General features: G+C 44.9%; 1 non-coding gene across 1 annotated transcript in view; it reads left to right on the forward strand.

Annotated features, from left to right (window-relative positions):
- Nucleotides 1-23,175, forward strand: part of LOC102155469 — a 592,200-nt gene that overhangs the window by 234,141 nt on the left and 334,884 nt on the right. The window contains exon 2 of the transcript XR_005376619.1: nucleotides 13,098-13,218. This is a non-coding gene — a transcript (uncharacterized LOC102155469). The remainder of the gene's footprint in view (nucleotides 1-13,097; nucleotides 13,219-23,175) is intronic.

Consider the following 23,175-nt stretch of genomic DNA (forward strand, 5'->3'; position numbering starts at 1 on the left):
AGGCAGCTACCTCTTGCAAAGCCACAGAGGTTTAGAGTTTATTACGGCATCCTGCCTTCTGGCAGTGAATACAACACGTTAGAAGTGCTTTAAAAGAGGCTGTTACAGCAACCCACTGGCTGAACCCTCGGGGGTGCAGGACACGTTGAGCTGCTGTGTTTAAGCTAATTACGAGGGTGAACTCCCCACGCCGGCTGGCACGGGGGGCCCCAGCGGATCAGTACAGCACACGGCAAGCCTTCCCTCGGCCCACTGGAAGGACCTTGCTCACTCCCCCTCTTCCACCACACTGCTGGACCCGCTTGCAGGTGCTCGTGGCTGAGCACCAAGGACGGGGAGGATGTGGGAAGGGCCAGGTGGACCCGCCGGAGTGACAGCCGCCTCAGTGGTCAGCGAGGTGATGGCACATCTGCTTAGTTTCCTCGCCGTCTTTTCCCTGCTTCAGGGCTTCCTAGCACTGTTCCCACCTCCCTCCTACCTCACTTCTGGCCTGACGCTGCGTCACCTTCCCCGCCCAGAGAGTAGTGTGCTTCTGGTCCAGTTTTAGGTCCAGGCAGGCATTTTCCAAGCTCTGTGCTGCTTTTGCTGTTGTTCTGTTCTTGCAAACCCATCTACTAATTTCCCACTGCTGCTTACTTTGAGAAAGCAGGGGTCCTGCATGGGAACTGTTCAGGGTTACCGAGGAGAGTGTAAAGTCTGGTGATTCCACACTTAACGGGGTGGTCTTGATTTATGACTGTGTTTCTGTTTGAAAGACTGTACATCTCAGTCCACTAATCTAGCTATATTTCTTATTCATACCTTGAATTTTGGCTCAAAAAATAAAGCTAGTTGACTAAATGAGGATGCAGGCCTTGGAATGGCCAGTTTCAGGACAGCAGAGCTTCCAGACAGAGGCTGCTTACACACAGGCCAGGGCAGGAGGGCAGGGTCAGCACTGGGATCCCAAACTCACCAGCCAGTTCCTCCTCACTGTGGTGTGACTTTCCAGCAGACACATGAAACAGAGCTGCACGATGTCCACTTCCTATTTAAAATTATATTTTCTTTGCATCTTTGTTGGCTATCTTATCTTTGTTGCTCATCAGATGCCAGGATTATAAGTGTAAGAGGTGATGTGCATAATTAGCAGAAATCCTGGCTTTGGTCGTCTCAGACATGAAAATCTGTGTAGGAAGAGGGAACTGCCTGGTGCTGGCAGATGTGCTGAGTAGAGCTGCAGACCACTTTAGCGGGGTTCACTGACTGGGGGATACGACGCACAAATAAATGCGAATGTTTGGAATGGGCATGTCCTACACACAAACACACCCCACATAGATACTCATCTGTTGCTGATTTGGGGTTAATAGAGGCCCTGTGAAAATAGCTTGTCTATAATTAACATTTTCATTTAGCCTAAATGATTTCTAGGTGCTCTCTCTTGAACTTGACTTGCACACAGGTCCCTGGGCATCTTGTTAAAATGCAGATTCTGACTTATTTGGTCCTGCTGAGGCCTGAGGCTCAGTGTTTCCACAGGGTCCTGGGAGGGGCTGGTGCTGTGGGCCTGGGGCCACTGGCCAGTGGAGCTGCTGGTGGGCCTAGGCCACCCCAGCTGCATCAGGGCTCACCACCTTGTAGCCGCTGCAGTGGGTGCCTCCGGGGCCCCGACCCCACCAGGGCCCATGTCTGCTCAGCTATGCCATCTTCCTGGGCCCCTAATGCCACCTGGTTCCTGGGACTGACTCCTGGGGCTGCTGTGGCCAGCCCATTGGGACAATGTGTCCTATGGCCTCAGGCTTTCAGGATGAGGCTGCCTCTGCCAGAAGGCCAGGGGCTGTGGTGAGGGCTGCTTGGTTTCTAGGTGGCCCTCATCTTCCCCCAGACCTCCAGAAGCTGAGCTGGGCCAGGCTTGCAGCGCAGGTTGTTGGTAGGAGGGCGAGGGGTAGGCACTGAACCCCTTCTTCTGCTAGGGTCTCTACAGAGGATCACCAGCAGCCTCCCAAGTGTGCTAAACTCTTTCCTTCAATCTCAGTCCTGTCTCCACACCCCCTCCTCTGAACCTCCACGGCCAACCCTCTTGGACCCTCTGTTTCCCAACAACCTGCACTCAGCTGTCTATCTGGCTTCTGCACTGCGTCCCCTCCTAAAAATGCAAGTTTATGGCCCTCCGTGTGGGCATGGCTAGAGGCTTCTCTACGCCGTTGGATAAATGCTAAAATCTTCAATGCAGAGACTGAGACTGTGTGTTTGTCCCCCTCTTCACACCTCGCCACTTGCCCTCTGTTCGTCAATCAGCCCTCACTGTAGGATCAGCAATAGTCAAGTGTGATGGTAACAACTTGTGGTAGAATGTTGTTAAAGGAATGGCCACCAGGCACCGAGGTAGGCCTGCTCCAGTGTTATTTCATTACGGCTTCTCAACGGCTCAGTGTCACCCACATAATTACCTTTATTGTGCAGATGGGGACATTTTGTCATGGAAAGATTTTTTTTTTTTGGAAAGATTTTTTTAATTGTCTGAGGCTGCACAGCTAATAAGTGGAAGAGGACAGTTGTGTTCATTAATCTCAAAATAATCTAATGATGTTGATCTTTAGATAGAGTGTGATGGTGGCGTGTGTGTGTGTGCACAAGTATGTGTCTGTGTACCTGTGTGTGTGTCTTTGTCTGGACATAATCTGCACATATGTGTGTATGAGGGGAGTGTGCATTTTGGATGTGTGTTATGTTGAGAAGGTAGAAGGAAAGCCGCCAATACCTCCACTGTGGGACGGAAGACATGTGTGTGCAGCAATTTTTTTCAGAGATGTTTACTGGGCGGGGCGATATTTTTACAGGTCTCTATATCTCTTCTCATGTTTTGCATGTTTTGGTGTGTGACAGAGACATCACAGCACTTAGAGTATTATTTGATTTAAAACAGCAAGTATCAGAATTTTTCTACGTGCTTTAGCAAATCTTAGGAGACCTCCTCCCCCAAATTCACATTTCTTCCATGTGGCTTTTGGAGGTGAAAGTGAGAAGTGGTTTCCATATACACACTAGTTCAAAGTGAATTGCACAAGTCGTGGCAGAGTGACAGGAATACATTACGAGTAAGAAAAATGTCTGTTGAAACATTTTCTTTTTACTTCCAGTCTCAATTTAAAAACAAACTCTAAATTCTACCTTCAGGAAGAGCAGATTTCCAGGGCTGAGGAGTGGGGAGATACAGAAGTCATCTATGAAACAAAGGAGTCCGTACAGAAGAGACGTAAAGGATGCTCAGCCGAGGTCACCGGTGCCCCTGGTAGTTGGGGAGCCTCCAGGAGGGAATGCCTCCATTGTGATGGGTTGTTTCTATTTATGATTCACCCAGACTGCTTCCTTCTCACTGCCTGACCACCACCCATAAACACTCGGGGGGGGGGGGGGCTCTCAGCCACTCCCCATCTTTCTCTCCCTAAATGCAAAGGGCACACTGCAGGCTTCTGGGCTTCTCTGTTCTTCTGAGGAGGGCGAGTGAATCTAGGCTGTTGTCCTGTCTTCCCATGTTCTGGTCCATCTTTGCAGTGAACACCTGGAAGTGCACAGCTGCCACCCCAATTTCAGGCTGCTTCCCTCTGCCCACCCACACCCCTGCACCGAGTAGCTGGTTTGTCTGGTGCCTTCAGTGGGCACCCCACCTTGCATAGAGTAGGCATGTAGTAAATGTCTATAGAAAAAATGGATAATTCATTAATAAATGTTTGTGGGAAGGACTCGTGGCCTCTGGTGAGACTTCCAGGTGTGGGGGAGAAGCTTAGGGCAGCGGTCAGGCAGGGCGGCCCCTCTCAGCCTCCTGGCCACCTCCTCGAGGTGACAGCCTGCTGCCCTTGTCTACTCTCGCACATTCAACATGCTCTTTAAAAAAGCATTTCCTCAACTCCATTTATCTTTGTGATTTTTTTTTTGTTGTTGTTTAAATTTTATTTCCCGTCTCTAAATCTTAATCTTGTCTATTCTTATATTTCTCACTTTACAGCTGGTGGCTTTAGCCTTGTATCTTAATCTTCCCTCTCCTTCTTTTGAGCTCTTTTATCTTGGTGGTTGTTGGATTTAGCTTTTATTTAAATTTCATCAAACATATCTTATTTTCAATACTGACTTCTTTTTAAAGTCCTTTAAAGCTCCGTGGGGCTGGAGGCTTTGGAATGGGACCATTCAACCCCAAAGCCGGAAGCCTTCTGTTCCCTGCGTCTCACCACACTCCCCCGGAAGGCAGGGACGTGCACAGTAGCTACATGGGCCAGGGTGGTCACGGTCAGGGCTCCACCCCTGGCACAAATTCAGCTCTCAGTAATTGGCGGATATTATCAGTGATTTTAGTTATCATTGTCTTGGGATGTTGATTCTTTTCTTTTAATTCCTTTGTTTTTCTATTTTTAAATTTATTTCTCTATTTTTGCTTATTTATTTCCATTTCATTGCTTATTTTATTTTATCCAGTATATGGTTTCTCTATTTTAATCTAAAGCTTAATCTTATTAAAAATAGAATTACAGGGACACCTGGGTGGCTCAGTGGTTGAGCGTCTGCCTTTGGCCCAGGGCGTGATCCCGCAGTTCCTCATCAGGCTCCTTTGGGAGTCTGCTTCTCCCTCTGCCTGTGTCTCTGTCTCTCTCTGTGTCTCTAGTGAATAAATAAATAAATCATTAAAAAACAGATATAATTACAAACTGTCATTAATTTAAGAAATAATACAAAATAAATGTACTCGTGAAATATAATACCACCACCAATTGTTTGTTCACACTGCACTTGAAAACATGGAACATGGTCTGTCTCTGGACCACCCCAGCCTCCTCCCTCAGGACTTCCCTGCCCCTACATAAGTCACCGCCATCACTTGTGTGTCCATGGGTCCTCTTTAACAGTATATTGATTAGTTTGGGCTGTTTCCTGACCTTACTACAAGTGGAATTGTACTGTATACCTTGCTTTCTCCACCCAGCATTCTGTTTTTGAGACTCACTCATTTTTCACTATTTAACACAATTCATATATCCCTTCTGACGTGATAGACATGGGGTTTGACATAACTGCATTTATTTTTTGTTTTTCCCCATAGTGAGCAGCACTGCTCTGGGCCTTTTTGTGCTCACTCCTTGCACACTGTGCATGGCCCCTCTAGCATGCTAGTCATGCTAGTCATGGCATGACGGCTAGTCACGGCACATGCTTGTCTTCAGTAGTGGTAGGTGATGACCATTCAGGGGCTCCCCTCAGATGTTAGTGGCTTTGAACCTTCACAGACTCTCAATGTTGGCAGACTAATTTACTTAAAAAAATTCAACCAGTAATTGTGAAATGGTATTTTCTTGGGACTTACCTTTGCATCTCCTGGGTTGTAGTAAGTTCATCCCATATCACTGGCTTCCCCTGTGAAGGGCCTGCTGTTACCTGTCACCCATTTTTCTATGGAATTGATGGTCTTTTCTTACTGATTCACAGAAGCTCTACACGTAGTCTAGACATGATTTCTTGATTGTAGGTGGGATGTATGTCTCTCAATTTCTGACTTGTTTTCATTCACTGTATGGAGTCTGAACAGATGTTCTTTTTCTTTTTTTTTTAAAGATTTTATTTATTCATTCATGAGAGACACAGAGAGAGAGACAGATACACAGGCAGAGAGAGAAGCAGGCTCCGGGGAGCCTGATGTGGGACTCGATTCCGGGACTCCAGGATCACGCCCTGGGCCAAAGGCAGACGCTTGACCACTGAGCCATCCAAGTGCCCCTGAACAGATGTTCTAAATGCAGTTGGATATATCCATCTTTTCCTTTATGCATTATTACACTTTTTAGTCTTTAAAAAATATTTTCTATGTAAAACTCATAAAGATATTGTATTTTCTTCCAAATGAAAAAGCAAATTATTTCACACAGAGGCTACTAACCCCTTGTTTTTGTAGATGGGGTGAGGTCGGGAGCCCAGTTCTTGATTTATTTGGATTACCAGTTGTCCCATTATTTCTTTACTTAACTGTAATGCCAGCTCTGTCAGAAATCAAGTCTCAGTATATGTGTGGGTCTGCTTCTACTGTCTATACTCTGTTCTATTTGTTTGTCGTACTTCATGCCAATACCACACCATCATGATTACTATAACTACATAGCAAGCCTTGATAATTGGTATGTGGTTTTCCTATTTTATGTGGCTAATATGATAATTATATTAATACAATTTAATGCAAGAGGAATACTGAAATCTTGTAATAAACTCCATTTGGATGTGGATTTCATTTGCTAATGATTTTGTTGTACTTTTGCATTTGTGTTCCTACATGCTGTTGTTCATGTGTCACATTGGCCTGTTATCTTTATTTCTCATGCTACTTGTGATTTTTATAACAAGCTTAATAAAATAAGTTGGAGAAATATTTATTCTTTCTATATTCTCTGGAATGACTGTGTAATGGAATTAGAAAATGATTGGTAGAATTTACTTGTAAAACTATCTGTATTTTCCTTGTAGATAGCTTAAAAATATATTTATTCAAAGCAGTTAATGGTTAGAGCATCATCGAACCCATCTGAGGTCAGTGTGGGTAACTTGTTTAATGTAGGAATTTGTTATTCCCACATGTTCTTCACACTGGTTGGCCTAAATGTGTTCTTAATACTCTTTGATATTTTAATTATCTGCTGCATATACACTATTACCCACTTATTCATGCTGGTATATTTGACTTTTTACTCTTTTTTACCTTCATCATCTCCAGAGATTTCTTATTTGATTAGTTTTTTTTCCAAGAAACAAGTTTTGGCTTTGTTGCTCCTCTCTTCCATACCTTTATTTCTACCGCATTAAATTCCTTTCATTATCATTTCCTTCTTTTGCTTTGTTGACTCTGTTCTTCTATTCTAGTAGTTTATTAATTTCCAGGCTTTTTTTCTTTTCTCATATAACTTAAGACTATAAATTTGCTTCTTTCATGACTTTGGCTGCATCTCGCAGTCCCTGATACCTAATATTTTTATTATTGTTCAGCTCTAAGTATTTTATAATTTTATTATGATTACTATCTTGATTCATGAGGTTTTTGAAAGTAAATTTCTTACTTGACAAATATATGGATTTGTTTTAAAATAATTTTGTTATTATTTTGAACTTAATATAATTTATTACATCTAAAATGCTATACAAGAAGTATTCAGATTTTAGAAATGCTAAAATTTGGGGAAAATGGCAACAGTAATTACAAGAAGTCACTGATTGTAGCAGAGATCCCAATTTAGAGATATTAAAACTAAAAAAGAAAATGGTGCCTTAGAATCTATAAAATTTTGTTGCAGCCAGAAACTATGTGTTTATGTTATGTTAGTTAAAATACAGTGCAATTTGCCTTATGTGATCACTATAAATGTAACTTGAGTGTTTGAAAAAAAATAATTCTTTTCTTTATATACCTGTTATATTTTGCTATCAACCTTTTCAAGGCTGTTAATCAAATATTTTATATCACTACTGATTTTTGTCTACTTTGTCTATACAGGAGGTATTTTTAGAAATCTTCTGTGATGCTAGATTTCAGTTTTTCCTTATAATTCTATTTTTTAATATCTTTTGAAGCTGTGTTATTAGGTACAAAATTCTTAGAATTGTTCCTTTTTCCTGTTGAATTGAACTCATTATCAGTGTGTCATAATCATTTGAAAAAGTTTTATATTTCAAGTACTTCCTTTTGCCTTCATATTTTTTGTTCTCAGTTGATAACAACAAATCCATACCAACTTCCTTTGATTATTTGTTTGGAATTTGTCTTTCCATCCTTTTGCTTTTCACCTATCTATGCCCTTATGTTTTAGTTGCATCTCTTATGAACAGCAAACACCTGGGATTGATTATTTATTTACTTATTTATTTTTATATTTTATTTTTAAAATTTTTGTTTAAAGATTTTATTTATTTATTCATTAGAGACAGAGAGAGAAGGGCAGAGACATAGACAGAGGGAGAATCAGGCTCCTTGCAGGAAGCTCAATAAGGAACTCGATTCCCGGACCCCAGGATCCTGCCCTGAGCTGAAGGCAGATGCTCAACCCTTGAGCCACCCAGGCATCCCATACCTAAGATTTTTTAAATTGCAGCATAATAATCTTAGCCTTTTAATTATGAAGTGCGTACATTTATACTTATGATTACCGATACACATGGATTCTTTTCTATTTTCTTCATGCTATTTATCCTGCCTTTCTTAGGTTTCTATTTTACTTCTGTTTTTACATCCTTTTAAATTAATTAAGTTTTTCTTCCTGTCTTATTTTCCAACTCACTTTAGAAGGAATACATTCTATTTCTTGGATATTTTTATTACTCTAAAATTAATAAGCCGTAAACCATATCACTTGACCAAGTCTACAGTTAATATTTACCTTCTTCACAAATGATACAGAGCCTTAGCATGCTTTTATTATAAATTATATGTTGCAATTGCTCTGTTTCTTGATTCTGTCTTGTTATTTTTAACCACACAAATTATACGTTATTCTTTTCCACAGCTAATGTTTGTTTAAACTTATGCACATATTTACTATGTTCTTTGATAAACATTCTTTCTTGTATCTCAGATATTTTTTTCTGAGATCCTCTCTCTCTTCCTAGAGTTTATTTATCCTAAAGAAATTCTTCTAATGAAGGTCAATCATAGCATTTTTTAAATATCTTCTTTAATATCATCTTTTTTGAAAAATACAGTTAGCTGACTTAGAGTTTCAAACAAACACCTATATTTTCCCCACAACTTTAAAGATATCATTCCATTGCCTTATGACTTCCTCTATTACTGTTGAGAAGTCAGCTATCTTTCTAATTATTATTTCACTTTAGGGAATCTATTTTTTTCCTCCTTGTCTATTTTTAGAAGTCTCCCTTTGCCATTTATATTCATCAGTTTCGTTTGGATGTATCTAGATGTAGATTATTTTTAATTACCCTTCTTGGAGTTTATGGACATCCTAATTATGAAGATTCATGTCTTTGGGAAATGTTGGAAAATTTTCAGCCATTATCTTTTCAAATACCATCTCTCTCCCATTCTGTTTTTTTCTCCTAGAGATCTGATAAGAAATATCCTATATTTTTTCATATTGTACTACTCCTCTTAAACTTTATTCTTCTTTTTCCTTTCTCTGTCTACTCCACACTGCAGAAGTTTTTGAGAATCGAGGTCTGTCTTCCAATCTTATAATTCTCTCTTCAGCTATATCTAGTCTGGAATGTAACTTTTCTATTAGAGTTACTCTTTTCAACTATTAGATGTTCCATTCTTTTAAAAATTTGCTGTCAAGATACTGTTGTACTTATGGTCAAGGAAGACTTTAACTTTCGTCAGTCCACTTCACTCATTGTTAACTGTCACCTGTGCAATATACATTAGGAGTAATAAAATGGCTATTTGATGACATTGACCTTTCCATACCCTTGATTCTGTGAGCAGAAATGATTAGAGCACCTATCATCAGCTCGACAGAAATCCATAGATATTGCTGTGTAAACTGAACCTGTGCACTAATAGTACTTTGAGCCTGTGGCCAGTTTGTCAGTATATAAGAATCATAGGGGGAAAAACAAAACTGTACTATAGATCTCTTTTCATTTAGATTATTAGTTAATGACTGGATGCTAGTTTCAGGTGAGCTAAATGATTGCCTCTGTGACAGAGAGGATGGGAACATTTATGCAAGGCCCCAACTGATGTGAGGCTATTTATAATCTTTATACTATTTGGGATGAATATTCATATTCTTTCCTACAGAAATATTAATATGTTTGGTTCTGATCTGTTTGGGATATTCTGTATTATATGGTATTTGGTCGAATTTCCTTTCTGACATCTGAGAAGTTTTTAATTCTGAAAGACACAAGCCCTGGGAATTTCAGATAAGGGATTGTGGCCTTGGAATACTTAGGTTAGGAAGTTCTGGTAAAGATTACAAACAGTAAGTATAGCTCTAAGTAAAGCACGTACTGCATGACAGAGTTGTGGCTGCAGCACTCCAGAAACTGCTCTGATTATCATGCTTCCTGAACAGGTCGTGGGGACACAGGGCAGGACAACATGAAGCTGGGCATCTGAATCTCGATGTGCTCTCTTGGCTCTCACATGTGTCAGAATGCAAGCTACATATGCATTTTGGAAACTTGTTAGGTACTGACATAGGTTGGAACCGGTAGGGCTGAGAACTTGGATCTACATACTTCAGTGGGATGAGAAGGACATGACAACATGGAACCTTATGCTTAGGGAATCACACTCCATCCAAAGAGGTAGGATGAGTGTGTCCCAAAACTATTGTGGTAGGACAAGATTCCACGGCTTCCAGCAGGAGAGGGTGGGAAGTGCAACCCATGCTCTAGACTGGCTCCAGAATTTTACTGTCTTACAACCTGTGAGAAATGTGACTTACAGCTGCAAATAATAGACATTGTAAATGTATTTAAAGAGGAGTCATCTCCTCTCTTTCTAAATGCTGAGCTTGCTGGAAGGTATCAATGTGCACTGGCTCTGCTGCTAGGGGAGGATGTCTGTGGCAGGTAGGGCTCATGTTCTGCCTTTCACCCTAATGTGTTTGTCCAGTTATCCATTGGAGCTCTAACTAGTCGTGGGTCCAGTTTGGGGAGTCCCGAAGCCTACACAGTTCAGCCTTGTGAAGCAGGATGATCATAGTATTAATAGGAAATTCTAGGGCCCTTCTCTGGTCTGAAGAAACGGCTGTACAAGAGGGAGATGGAAGTTGAAGCTTTGTTGGCTTTGCAAGGAGGCAGCCATGATGAGCTGTGACCCCGATTCCCAGTGTTGCTTTGGGCATGTGTGCTCTATGAGCATCTTCCCATCTAGGATGTGGAGAGCCCCCAGTCCTGCAGCTGCCTGTCTGTGGCCCAGAGCGTGTCCCAACCAAAAATCCCCCGAGGAGAATTATTGCATCCTGAATGCTCAGCCTCCCTCTGCACCACTCCATCTACAAGAGATGGACTCATTGCTGGGAAAATCCAATGGGCTTATGACTGGGCTTTCCGGATGAGACTACGTGGTCACACAGTTGGTTTCTGCATGTAGCCGTGAGCCCTCTTGTCAGTGACAATTAGGAAAGAGACCATCTCCAGAAAGGAGTGGCTGTGCCCCACGCAGCAGGAGGGTGGGGGCAAGAGCAGAGGCAGGCTTCATTGACTCAGAGTTTACGAGCAAGCAGGAGGTCCCAAGTCCAAGGCCCTGGTGTGGCTTTAGAACAAGCATTAAGGGCCACTGGAAGGGAGGCTCCTGGAGAGTGGGAAGGCTGAGGGGAGAGCAGACCTGACTTGGTGTCTGTGCATTGACAGACCTGTGGGAGGAGCTCTGATGGGGACCATGGTGAGCAGGGCTCTGGAGGGCAGCACTGGCTGTGGAGGGAATGAGTGGTAGAGGGGAATGTGGCTGGTCTGGGCCTTGTTCCCCCAGAGGAGAGCAAGGTGGACCAGGCCAGGAGCAGGCCAGACCCAGCAGTGGGTCAGAGAAAGACAGGGAACCCTCACCCTGAGTGCTCCTGGGGTGGGCGTCTCCAGCTTCCATGTCTCTAGCAAGGGCGGCCACCACTGCCAGAAGCTGCCTTCCCCACGTGGAAGGAAGAAGACTCAGCAGCCTGCCTTGTTTGAGACGGTGCCATGATGGGCAGCACAGAGGCTCTGGGAATGGCTCTGGAGGGTGCAGGACCTGAGTGTGAACAGAAAATCAGCATTGTATTATGTATTGGGGGTAACAGCCTCCACGACTGCCATGACTAATTCGTGGCAGAGTTAAATGTAAAAAATCCCAAGAAGTGTCTGAAGTAATTCATATTCTTTACCTAAAGAGGAAAAATAACATTGTGAAGTAAGCAAGCACAGTTGAATTATGAAAGCACACTATGCAATCTATTATTCAGCAGCAAAAACAAAAACAGTAAAAATATCTCCACGAGTAGAATCTGAGCTCTAAAAATTCAAGCTAGGGAGCGATGCCTCATTTCCATAGAACAAGTAGTGAAGGAAAATTGAAAGAATGTTTACCCAAGACCAAGCAGGACATCTTTAGATGTGATGTGAAACCATGGAAGAGGAAACACTTTCACGTTATGAACCAGCAGACATGGAGAATGTGAATGTGCGGCCCAGGTGGGAGGTGAGCACATGGGGCAGACCAACCGCTGCCCGGCAGGTCTGCGCAGGGAGCCGCCACGAGGGCCGGCAGTGACCCTTACTCAGGAAGCAGGAAAGGAAGGCCGAGCGCTCCGTGACTCCACACGAACAGAACAGCACCTCAGGTGCTTCTTGGCTCAGAGGAGAGGGGCCGGGATCCCCGCTCACCCAGGTGGGCCTCTGGCGCCCGCTGCACTGCCCACTCCCAGCGTGTTCTGCCTTCCACGGTTCGCTTTCTCCTGTGTCCCTGGAGCGTGGTGTCCATCACTTGACTCCAGCACTCACGTCCTGGGGTGGCCTCTGCTCACCACTACCGGGGGCCACTCTGCTAAGAATGATGTCCCTCTTCAGCCAGGGGAATGCTAGTAGCCTGGCTGTTTCTTGAAGATGGAGAAAACCAGACAGGGCCTCCATGGTGCCCACCAGCAAGCCCTGAAACCATACTCAGAGGGGAGAGAGCCTGCATCTTGATTTTTGGTGTTTAGATTCTCAATCTAAGGAATGATTTGACATGCTGGGTCCTTGGCCCAAAATGCATTATTTGGAGAAGGTTGCTTATAGTTAGTTTTTTTAAAATTGTGGAATATGATTATTCTAATTGGAAAAATAAAGGCCGCTGATTATAGGGAAAATGCATTTAAAAATCAAATACAGATCATAATGTATGTGAAATTTTATATCCAGCATATTTCACTTAGGGTTACATCATGATACTTTCCCTGTATCATTCAGGGCTTGCCTAAGGTGATTTGTGACAATACACAGTGGTCCCCTATATACATGCATAGTTATTTTTACTTGATTTATTTTAAACTATTCTGCTGTTGATGAACATGCACTTAGGTTTCTTTGTTCCCCTGTGCTGGGTATGAAAAATTACAATTTATATCCTTGTTCAACAAAATCTTAGTATTTACTTGTTATTATTTCCTTAGGGGGAAAAACTCACAGAATGGAATTGCTGATTCAGTAGGAGGTAAACATTCACAAGGCATCTGAGACACTCTGAAAATCTGCGCTCCATAAATTTCACAAATGGACATGCCCAACAGTAAGGTATGGGAGAGATTTCCAATTCCTTCCTGTCTATGCTTGACAACTTAAGTTTTGAGATTTTTAAAATCTTTGTCATTTTGACTATTAAAAAATGGCATCTACTTTTAAGTTGTGTTCCTTTGGTCACAACTGAGGTTAAACGACTTTTGTATGGTGACTGGGCTGCTTTTCTGAATTGCCTCTTTGTATCCGTAGTTCATTCTTCTATGGAGATGCTTTTTCCCCTATTGATTTGCAAGTGCTCTTTACATATTAAGGGCTACAATAGCCTTTTGGGTATTGTATGTATTCTAAATACTGTCCGTTTGTCATCTGACCTTGTATGTTTTTTAACAGTAAGAGGGTATCAAAGTTTTATGTTGCTGAATCCATTAAGATTTTTTTTTTGGTGTTTCTGCTTTAAGATTTTTTTTTTTGGTGTTTCTGCTTTAATGTCATGTTTACAAAATCTGTTTTCACACCAGAGATTCATGTATATATTTTCTTTAGTTCTTTTATGGCTTTGTTGTGCAGTAATCCTTCAGCAGTTTATTTAGATACATCAAGTGAGTTCAAGTGTCAAAGTTTATTCTTAACAGCTTAACAGTTATTCTAGCAGATTTAAAATATGCTTTCTCCACTGATTTAAAATATATTCTTTTATTACATTGAAGACAAAGACAGTTCATTTCTCTTTCTGCTCTTGTAGTCTGTATCATGGACCTGTTCACCTCTTCTTCTGGTGGCCATAGGCTGACGAAATCGTGTGGTCTGCGGCAGGGTGTTCTCATGAGTAGCAGTGGGACACGCCTCCCCAGTTTTCTTTTTATTTTTTTTTTTATTTTTATTTTTTTTATTTTTTTTTTATTTATTTATGATAGGCACACAGTGAGAGAGAGAGAGGCAGAGACACAGGCAGAGGGAGAAGCAGGCTCCATGCACCAGGAGCCCTATGTGGGATTCGATCCCGGGTCTCCAGGATCGCGCCCTGGGCCAAAGGCAGGCGCCAAACCGCTGCGCCACCCAGGGATCCCCCCAGTTTTCTTTTTAATGGTCCGTATTTTCTTTACCCATTTCATCTTCCATATATAATTTAGTCAAGCTTGTAAAACTTTGTTGTTAGACTTTTGATTGGAATATCATTCAATTCATTAAATAATTTTGATGAGTGAATTAACATTTCATAGTACACATAATTGCTTTTCTATCTAGGAATATTATACGCTTCTTGTTTTATTAATGTCAGTTCCTCAGTAAATATTTTCTTGATGAAGGTATATTTTTCAGATTTATTTCAGTGTCTTTTTTATGTTGTATGGTTGTTCTGAATTGTTTTTCATTATTATTGATATATTAGAATTATATGAATTTTTGCAAGTTTGTTTTTGTATTGGCCATCCATGTGGCTACCATATAGTTCATATTCCTTGGCAATTTTTTTTTTTTTTTAAGAGTAAGGTAGAGGGAAAATCTTACTATATATAAATGGCAATAGTTTTTGCCTCTTCCTAATTCCTACAATTCCCAGACAACCATGAACAGGGGCAATGAGAAAGGCATTCCCAGCTCTCAGCAGTATGGCCCATCGCTCCCCCACAGACAAAATACAAGTATTGGCTTCCTATTGACTTCAGTCTGACCTCTGATATTTCCAGCATCATTTACTTTCTCTATCTCTAAATAAGTTAAATGTTTTTACCTCTCATGGTTCAGAAATATAAACTTACATTTTTAGTTTTGGTAGTGGCCTCTCTTACTGTTCCTGACACCTGAGTTCACCTGATTGTTTTCTAATTATCAGAGTTAAAAATAAACTCTTGGCTATACAAGATTAGGATATGAGCTTCCTCCCCACCTATGAAATAATTTCTAAACATTTGAAAATATAATCTGGGATTTTAAAGCCAGATGGAAATGATAATGAAGATGATAATTTATAATACTTTGTTTTCAAAGAATATTTTGATTTTTATTTAATTTTGGGTTATATGGATTTAATCCTATATTTCTACCAGAAGGTCTGTGTATTGGGTTCTGTGTCCACGTCCCTTTGGCTTCCTTAGTCTTAGATACTTTATTCAGAAAGATTGAAACAGTGGTCTTCAACTGTCCCCCACACTTTGAGTGTAATGTTGACTTGTGTGGCATTAGCACTCTTAGTTATTGCTGTGTCTCCTCAGAACTTGGGGTCCTTGCCCCACTGCCCTCGAGACACACTGCCATGGTGACCAAGCCTGGGGACAGCTTCCACTTCCTCTATTTGCATGTATTTTCATCATCAATACCTGAAGGTTTACAGGGCCATTTTTTCCATGCCTGAGATTTAACTCACTGGCCCACCTGCAAGGGCTGAGTCTCTTTCCTTTATTTTAGTAAACTTTTGTGAGATTTCAGTTCTTTGTTGGTATTTTTTCCATGTTTTAAAACTTTGTGTACATAATATTCTCCCTCTCTCTCTTTAAAAAGTCTATTGCACTCAGGAAAGAATCTCAGATTTGTTTTCTGAATCATGAACTGAGTTTTGCTCGCAGTGATTGGCTATTCTCTTCTTCTCGTGAAGATTCCGATCCTGTGGTTTCCTTTCCATTTCTTTGTGACCCTTCCTTATCCCAACCTTGTACCCCTCTTAACTTTTGGCAATGTCCCTTTGGTGGTGGTCCCTTTGTCTTCACCTTGCTTTCCTTCTCCTGGCTTTCACACAGTCTACATGATCCTGCAGGTTATTGTTGAGGACACAGAGCAAATACATGTAGGAACCATCATTAGTTTTGCACAGTGCATGCTGCTCATTAGTATTTGCTTTCCTCCTTGAAGAGACTCCTGTCTTTGTTTCCTGTGAGCACAGTGCAATAGACTCCCTTGCAAACCCTCTCTCCCAGACTCATCTGGAATAAGGAGGGAGACCAGGAGATGGGTAGTCTCTGGGACTGTCACAGTGTTTTTTGCTCCCTAAGGGTGGGCAGTTGTTGAGCTGACCCCCTTTTGGGCTGAAGACAGTTGACCTGTTCTCATGGAAACAGAGAGAAGTGCTCGTGGACACGAGAAGAGTCCCCTCCTTCCCTTTCCTAAAGCCATGCATGGAAAACTCACCCATAAATACTTGGCTCTTCTCCTTCTCCCTTTTTCTACTTTGACACTTTCATTCTAAACTGTATGGCATGTTTGCCTCCAGCGGTGCCCATGCAGATACGAGACTTGTGCTGGCCCCTGCTCATGGATGAGGCTGGCCTGCAGTGGCAGCAGAAGGCAATTTGCATGTCTTCCTGATTTGTAAAGTGATGCTTTGGACGGTGAGAAACACTAAATGTTTACCTGTACCTTAAATGTACATTAACATTAACATTATTTGTTTATTTCAAATAAAATCTGGAAGTTGCAGATTTATCTTTCTGACATGCTTGGTATCCTCAGGTAGTCACAATTAATGGGAAAAAAAAAACTTTTAGAAAGCTGCTTCATGGAGTCTACCATGCATGGGGCATGTCCTTACAATGCATTTCTGTGTTTTATATTTTTGCATTTACTCAGATAGTTCTTCTGCGTGAACTATGGCCTAATCTAGAAGGGGCAGTGAGAGAAGCAGGAGCTGACAAGCATTTTAGCGGAGAAAAGGACTGGGTGGGTGAGTGGCAGTCCTTAGGCACTGTTAATTGAGAACGGTTTGAAGCAGGTAGCATCTGCACCACGTGTAGCATAATCCTTTCTCTTGCTCAGTCTGTGAGTCCTAGACACTCCCAGGAACACATTAATCTCTAGGCTTAGAGCTGGGGCTAGCCCTTGGTCATTGAAAGCCTCCTAAACATGTAGAAGGTGATGTTTAAGGAAGGTGCATGTGGGTGTTGTCTTTGAGCCTGGGTGCTAGGTTCGTTATTTCCCTGGATTAGCAACTCCCCTTGAAGCAGTTGGCGCAGGGCTGGCGCATTGCAGGTACCCAGTAGCACGAGGCAGGCTGCAGTGTCTGGCCCACTTTTAGGTGGGATGGACCATAGGACTTCCAGGTCAAAGATTTTCTTGTTGGCTTGGACCCTCCCAAGCTCTGCTCTGCCTCTGCACAGAAATAGACCACGTTCAGGAAGGCTGCTCCATGGCCCGGGGCAGTAGAGTGTCTGCCATGCAGCAGACCTACAGCACAAAATCCAGCTCACCTGAGTCACTCCAGAGATTGCAACCATCTGGGGTTGTGGCATCTGGCTCTTGGGACTGCTGCATGACACCACACAAGCATTTTCACCAGCTCAATGTCTTTACAGAAGGGAGCCCAGTTCACCTCTTTGAGGCAGATCTTTGATTACTGTATCAGTCAGCATGGTAGGCAGAAGCTCCCCCACCAACCCCGCCAATACCTCATACCTCATACCTGGAACCTGTGAATAGATCCTGTCAGGTGCAAAAGGGACTTTGTAGATGAGACTGAGACTGTGGGTCTGACACCTGGATTTCCCACGGGACTCATTTGGATGACAGAAGCCTTTAAAGCAGCTGGTGAGAAGGGATAAGGAGGGCTCAGGATGGGAGGTAGGAAACATTGGACCTGCTGCCACTGGTGTGAAGATGGAGGAGGCCAGAAACCAGGGGAGGGGGAGCCTGAGGAGCTGAGAACACCCCATCCCGAGACTGCAAGGACCAGGACACCTGGGAGTGCAGCTCCCCACAGTCCACCAGCACAAAGCTTAGCACTGAGGAGCTAGCAGAGCCCCCCAACATCAGCCCACACAACTTGACCTCATGGGTCTGCACTAAGATCCTCTGGGCGTATTTGCTTCAGCAAAAGTAGAAAACAGTACGGGCTATTAGCAGTCTGTCCGGCTGGAGTTCTGTGTCCTTTTTCCTGCCAGAGACCAAGGCCTGTCTGCATCATCTGTCTGGGGCCTTGAGGTTCATGGTGCTGAGGGTCTGGTATGTGAGGCCCGGCTGCTGAGCCTCCCCTGGTGTGCAGTGCAGAGGGTTCCACTTCATGGTGAATGTCAGCCAGGGTCCTGTCAGTGCACAGGTTTCATGGGGCGATGGCTGCACCAGGCTCCCTGTTGCTCAGCTGCAAGTCTGAGCCAAATGTGGGCGCGTTCTTGCTTTTTTTTTTTTTTCAAGGACCGCCTCAAGGTGACAAGTCTTTGGGTCAGGAGGGGACTCTGCACAGCACCTGTCCTCAGGGAACACAGTAGACCGAGCTCACTGTCCCTGCCCACCGCCTCCCCTGGTCCCCGTTTCTGCATGTCGGCTTGGCAGCCTAGGCACCTTATAGCATCAGTAATAATAACACAATGATAGAGGTAAGCGCTGGCATGTGTGCAGCCTTGACCCCGTGCCAGGCACTGTTCTAAACACTGTATTGCAGTCTCATTTCATCCTCACAAAGCTTGCTGTCCCTCCTACCCCGAGAGGTCTGTGCTTAGCCCTCTGGTTTTCTGTCCTCTTCCTTCGCTGCATGTTTGGAAGGGAGATACTTTGGTTTGTGTGAGACAGACATTCCCTAAAAGGCACCCACAGTCTGTCTGGGACAGGGAGGGTGCTGAGCCACAGCGGGCCGCCTGTGGGCTTCTGTCCTAGTACAGTCGCCAGACCCGGAGAGACACATGTACTTGTCCTGTCCTCGCCACCCTGCTGCCACAGAAGGAGGTGACCAGACCTGTTTGTGCACCTCTGCCAGTCTGCCCACCCCTCCTGCCTGTGGGCCATCTGCCTCCTGGCTGAGTCTTCACCCGCCACGGCCCAGGCCTCTGCCACGTCGTAAAGTGCAGACTTTGGCACCAACCCGACGTCTCCTCTTGGGTCTCCCTAGACAAGGCCCACACCCCCGAGCCACGTGCCCTGCAGCCTCTGCCCCTGCCTTGCTGCTGCCTCTCCTCCCCCAGCGCTGTCCGTCTGCCACACTCCCTATAGCCTTGGCACTTGAGCTTTGTTTCAGGCCCTGGTGAGCAGAGACTGAACTTACTAAATTGAAGGACAAAAATTAGTGCTCACCCACCAGGCACATGCTGAGAAGTCTCCCCAGGGGCGTAGCTGACAGCATAATCACCATGTCTGGGTGCCCCAAAGGCTGTTCACTTCCACACCTGGGCCTTTCTCCTCCCAGTTTCTGCTGCTCTCCATGTGGAGTCACGCCATTCCCACCTCTGGGAAGCCACTTGCTGTGTGTCTGGACTTCCCTGTGAGGTGGCCTTCTCCGAATGCCAGGAAATAAGCGAGATCCAGGAGGAAGGCAAGTGACTTTGGCCATCAGTGCCTGTGAGGCTCATGTGCTTGAAAAGCCCCTCCCCTGGTCCAGTTACTACCTGTTACCTGGTGGATGGGACGCTCTTCATCCTTTTGACAACAGAAAAGTGCTCCTTGATTTGCTTTCCTTCTTTAAGAAGACACACTGGCAGATGCACAGGAGTTTGGGTGGGCAGTGGTGCTCAGGCTACAGGGTGAACTGGTAGGTGACTACATAGGTACCGGTGAAAGCTGGAGGCTGAGGACAAGCAGCAGGTATACACGTGGAAAGGGGGAGTAGACTGGGAACCGCCTCGCAAGGAGAATCACCAGGAGAGGTGGCCAGCCGGACCCTGGAAGAGGCTCCCCAACACGCTCCTCCTGACACGTCTTTTGGGCATCCACCTCACATATTTTGCTGAGGTTAGAAGGATGCAGGGCCATGGTGAGTGGTGGGCACCCTGATGGACCACATCTTTAAGGAAGCAACTGGAAGGGGGCTTTAGGGAAAATATTCCAACCTGCAGAGTGAGGAGAAAGAGGTTTGGCTGCTGAGAAGCCTCGAAAGGAGGGCCTGAGTGAGGAGTACATGGCACTGGCCTCTGGGGGTGTGTGTGGATTTTTATTCCTGACAAGCCACTTCCTCTGCTCTGCCCACCCTCATCATTGCACCATTTTGAGAGCACCACCAGGTTCTGAGCTGAATCGTGGTGAGTCTCCACATCTTGGATCCTCCCTGCCCTCGTGGTGCCTCCTGGATCACTGTGCACAGCAGGGCTCAGTCTGCTGGATAAGCTCTTCTCTGCCTGATTGTGTTTGCTTCTGCTGCCCCTTTTCCTGGAGTCCTTTTCCAGTACAAATCCAGGTCAACACTGTGATCTAGCGTAGCAGCATCTTCCCCAGGAGGGTTCCACTGGCACCCCTGCCCCACCAAGGGCATTTCTCGGGGCTCTCTTAGCACCCAGGCTTCTCTGTGGAATTGCTCCTGAAATGGACTCCTCTGCCACTTGCAGGTGCACTGAAAGACTTTGAGGGATAGAAGGCAGTCTTATTCATGCCTGTGTGTCCCACGTTGCACGTGGTCAGGGCTCAGTGAAGGATGAAGTAATTTGAAGAATCAGAGAGATTTGACCATGAGTCAAATTTATTTCTGTGGGAGATTGCAAAATATGGCCATATATTCCTTCCATTCAGGTATGTGTGCCCTGTTGCAATGTCATTTGGCCAATCTCCCCATCAAGAGGCAGGGTCTGTTCCCCACCCCCTTAGATTCTTGACTGGTTTGTGACCTCCTTTGACCAGTTAAATGCAGTGGAAGTGACTTATTGCAGCTTAGGGGCTCTGTCCAAGAGGGCTTGCAGCTTCTGCCTTCACCTCTTGACATACCACCTGAGACCCCCCCAAGTAAAGAAGCCTGTCTGGCCTGCTAGAGGATAAGCCACCATGTGGAGGAGAACTTAGACAGCCTGACAATCAGCCATTACCAACCACCCCATGTGAGGGTGATGGGCAGCCCAGCCAGCCCTCCAGGGGACCAGAACCACATGAAGCCAGCAGAAGGGCCACCTGGTCAACTCACATTATAAAAAATAATAAATCATTCTAAGCCACTAAATTTTGGGGATTGCTTATCATGTAGTGAAACCTAACTGACACATGTGTCTTGAATCCCAAGAGAAGAACCATACACTTGAGTTGAAATGGACCTTCTGAGCTCTCACAGCACAGGGAAGATGACATCCTTGACTTTGCGAGGGTTCTCCCCCACCAGCTGATGCTCAGCTCTGTCAGCACAACTGTACCAGAAACATATGGTTTGGAGCCACGTGTCCTCAGGATGATTGCAGGCTGCAGGTGAGACACGCTAAGCGGGATGGTAATGATGATTATTGCTGACGATCACTGGGGAGCAGAGCCAAGCATTGTGATTAACTGAGCACTCCTCAGTCTAAATGGGTCTTGACTGCCGAGCTTCGCAGAACCAGGTGGTGCAGGGAGCCACCCAGCAGCCAGACGTATAAACACCGCTGGTTTGGAGCATCTTCATCCTCATAGCAGGAGACATGCCGTGTGTCCGGCAAACGGCAGCAGCGGAGCAGATGACTTCTCTCACCGGGCAGAGGGGGAAGTGGGAGGCGTGTGACTTTCAGCTCATGACTGTGTGTCACAGAGAATGCCTTACCCAGGCTGGGTTAGGGCAGGTCCCCAGGGAGCCTGCTGGTGCTCTGCCCTCATAAGTGATTTATGTCTTTAAAGCCAATTAATGAACTGATCAGATGAACAGTGCCTTCAGATGACGAGACAGTTAATTTCCATTTGGCAAATGCTTGGGAAGTGCCTACTGCTCATCGGGCAGGGCACTCAGTTCCGGAGGCCAAAGGTTGCATGAGGCCCTCAAGGAGTTCAAACCCTGTGAGAGCGGGTGTTAATTTGTTCTGTTCAGTCAGTCCCACTGTACTGAAAATGGAGACGAGTATGTGTATGTTTAAATATGTCTCTAAATACGTGCATTGGCACAGAAAGGACTTAGTAGTTTGTTCTTTTCCAGTATAGTTTTAGATTTTGACTCATGGTTGCACCTGACTCTGGAGCCTAAAGCTTGAGAAGAGTCTGATGCAGTGAGCTGAGCAGACATATCAGAAATCAGAGTTCACAGGAAATTACAGGGATTCAAGACTTGGGAGTGAGGGAGAGCCAGGCCCCCAAGCCACCCTGGCAGAGGCTGGTAAAGGGTGTGGGTGTTTGCAGAGCATCAGTGCTGACCTGCCACATGCCATTCATCTAGGAACTGCCTGTCTCTTCCCCTTTGCAGTTCACGGCTGGTCATGAGCCGAGGTGTTCTAGTTCATTTCATGGCTCTTGAGCAGACCCTTCCAGATTTCCTCAGCTGGGGGAACCCCTGGCTGGGGAATGGGAGGCGCTCTATGCCTTAGGCCTTGTCCACTGGAGCCCTGAAGAAATTCTCCATTGGGAAAGATTGAACTCTGGAAAACCTACTAGGAGTAGGGGTCTGAATGACTTCCTCTGCTGGGGGCTGTCTGCTGTGATGGTGGCCTTGCTGGACAGGGGGACTCCTGCGCTGGTCCTGGCAGCCCCCTTCCCTACCTAAGGTCAGAGTGCTTCTCCCAGCCTGAAGCCTGCTAGGACCTGGGCGTCTGAGGGACAGTGGGCTGCTCTCTCCCACTCTAGGAGTCCTGTCCTGGGGGCGCCCTGCTCCGACTGGTGGACTCCAACATGAGTTGTCTTTTCCTAATTCCTTATGGTATCAGTTTCCTGGGGCTGCTGAAACAAGGCCCCACTAACTGGGGTGCTTAAAACAACAGGACACTAATTCTCTCCCAGTTACCAGTTACAACGTCCAAAACCAAGATGTTGGCAGGGCCGTGTTCCCTCCAAAACCTGTAGGAGAGGATCCTTCCTCACTTCTTCCAGCTTCCAGTGCTCCTAACCATCCTTAGTGTCCTTGGCCTGTGGGTGCATGGCTCTAACCTCTGCCTCTGTCTTCCCATGGTCTTCTCCCCGTATGTCTCTCCGTGCTTCCTCTGTTCTTATGAGGACATCAGTCATACTGGATTAGGGGCCAGCCCTGCTCCAGTGCAACCTTACCTTCACTAGTTATGGCTGCAATGGCTTGGTTTTCAAATAAGGTCATGTTCACAGGTAATGGGAAAGGCATGATTTGAAGGGATGCTAACCCAGCCAGGACACCTGTTAAACATTCTTTCCAGGCTTAGATGCTTCTCAGTGCCTGGGTAACTGCGTTGTGATGTGGGCTGGGGGAGATGGTAG

Source organism: Canis lupus, chromosome 22, assembly GCF_011100685.1.
Source record: "Canis lupus familiaris isolate Mischka breed German Shepherd chromosome 22, alternate assembly UU_Cfam_GSD_1.0, whole genome shotgun sequence".
NCBI classification, from domain to species: domain Eukaryota; kingdom Metazoa; phylum Chordata; class Mammalia; order Carnivora; family Canidae; genus Canis; species Canis lupus.